The sequence below is a fragment of the Brassica oleracea genome, chromosome C4 (assembly GCF_000695525.1).
Source record: "Brassica oleracea var. oleracea cultivar TO1000 chromosome C4, BOL, whole genome shotgun sequence".
NCBI lineage: Eukaryota > Viridiplantae > Streptophyta > Magnoliopsida > Brassicales > Brassicaceae > Brassica > Brassica oleracea.
The window spans coordinates 13,116,965-13,119,725 of record NC_027751.1 but is presented as its reverse complement, the minus strand read 5'-3'; positions in this window follow the sequence as shown (position 1 = coordinate 13,119,725).

The window sequence follows — 2,761 nt, the reverse complement described above, 5'->3', positions numbered from 1 at the left end:
TTTTTTTAAATTATAAATTACTAAGACTATTAATCCCACAATGAAAATTTTGTTATCAGTAATTTAAATTTTTTTTATAAAAGATACAAATGATCAAAAAACTATATGAGTAGAAATCATCATTTAATAGACATTGATATTAAAAATATCATTTAAATTTAATAACATATCTTATTAAATAAATAAAAAAAATTTGGATTAATACAATCGATTTATATGTTCGCACCAATTTAATTATATTTTTAATAGTTACTGATTTTTAATTATTTAATATATATTTATTATTTTATAATATGTAAAAATATTTAATACATAAAATAATTTATATATATAATGTTGATTTCGCGCAAGGCGCATGTCTTAATCTAGTTGTTTATTATTCGAAATCATTGACAAAGACGGAAACAAAACCTTAGCTGTATTATACACAAAAAAATTCGAAAATATATGTTACAAAAAGAAAAAAAAAATCGAAAATAATATTGTCCAAAAATTGATCGTAAATATCGCCCGTATGTCAGTTTTCTCATCGCAATGTCACACTGCTAGCTGGACTTGTCCATTGTCTGTCGAGATTTTTCATGAATTACAACAAGAATGTTCAAATCCTTTTTTATGAAAATTTTAATTCTTCTATAGAATTGAAATTCGCTCCAGAAAATATAGACGGCTTTCTAAAGAAAAAATTATGTTTACAAATCTATGAACTTTAGAATTGGAGATGTGGAGTGATTAAAAAACAAAAACAAAAACAAAAAGCAGGGCTACCGGATAGAAAGTTAATATCTAAGGGGACACTAATTGTCTTTTTCTTGGAGGTTTTTTTTTTCTTGGAGGTTAATCTAAACATTAATAACAACTGATTTTCAGTCTTTTTAATCTAAACAATAATCACAACTGATTTTCAGTCTTGTTTTTTTAACACTTTGTTTTATTGATAATGATTTGTAATTCATTACATCATAAAAGAAAAATATGACAAGATAAAAATGAGAAATTAATGGTCTTTCTTTATCGAAAACTAGCAAGGACAAACATCAATGATGACACATTAGCAATACCAAACCGGTCTTGTTTTGAAATAAAATAAATTAGATGTTTTTGTTCCAACAGTAGCAGACGGACTTCTAATATCTTTAACAAAATCAAGACAAAAATTCTCATAATATAGATAAATCTTCTTCTTTAATTGCATTTATCAATTTTGTTTCGAATTAGCTTTTGTTAAGCTACCGTTGAACAAATTTAATCTGCAAAATACAAACCATATAAATATCGCTTCAGAAACCAAAATCTGAAGAGATAGATGTAGGTGGAGACCGATTCCAGATTCTCTACTTAATCCTGAGATTTGAGTCTCTATTCCAGGAACTCATTTTCTTCAAAGGAAGAGACGAGATACCAAGCACCACGAAAGAAATCATACAACCACACAAGACAACAAAGCCTCACACCATAATAGTCACCAAAACTCAACACCTCTAAAACAGAGGGTGCACTTACTAACGTTGAATTCCAACATTACTTGATATCATGCAAAATCCTTCACCGGAAAATGGCACCAAAATGACAGCGGAAAAACAAAAACCAAACAAAAAAAATCAACTTAAACTTGAAAAGACAAGAAGAAGGAGGACCCTCTCACCGGACCAGAGAGGACCTCCAGATATGAGAAAAAAAAATGTCTTGTTTTTTCTTTTTAAACATCTTATACGGTTTACCTACTGTTCTAAAATATTTAAAACACCTTATCTAGAGAAACTCATAATGCAACACTTGGTAATATGTATATATGGCTTCGAACATATTGAGTTGTTTCTACGCGTGGTAAAACTTGGTTGATAAAGTGTGTATGGTGCAAATTTCGAATCCAAGTCCACGATCATAGAACTGATTTGTTTTTCTTTAAAAGAATTGTTTGGAGGGTCAAAAAAAAAGAGTTGCTTTTAGCTTTAGGGAGAAGCTGGGACGGTAAGTAGAATCAGAGCACCGAAGAGATACACAGCCACGGGTTGCTCTGAGGATCTTTCCCTTCTTCTGCTCGTTGCTCGGGGCTAATCTTCTCTTCCACCTTCATTTCTGACATTAGAGAGAGAGTGCGTCAAAAATATTGACGGCAGGGAAGAAACAAAATGAATTAGGTTTAAAGTTAATATAGTTTGAGAGTTTACTTCTTTTATTTTCTATTTTTATTTTATATATAAATAATAACTGTATTTAGATTTTATATAGATTTTAATGTTTAAATCAAGTGGTTTAATTGAATTTTCAATTGGCCTGCCGACCTCTGTTACCCTCTCAGACACCATCCTATTTGAGTTGATGCCCTGGAGCTCAGGTTATATACCAATACGTTCTCCTGTCTAATCTATATTATTAAAAGAAAAGTACCCATTAAAAAATATCTCTAAGTTTTCTAACTTATTTACACTTCCACGCCATTGAGAATTAAATTAAACTACCTATTTTAATGCTTGTCTTTTCCAATTAAATTAATGAGTTTTCCTTAATCAAATTTAAACTTAATGTCATTAAATGAACCTATATATTTTAATGATTGTCTTTTTCAATTAAATTAATGAGTTTTCCTCAATCAAATTTAAACTTAATGTCATTAAATTAACCTAAAAATACATCATATTTAACGTAGCTTATTACGGACGAGTACGGCCCAATAATGAACTTGAATTTTTTTTTACGAAAACGTGAATCACTTGACGTATGTAATATTTACAATATATTAACTACAATATAACAAATT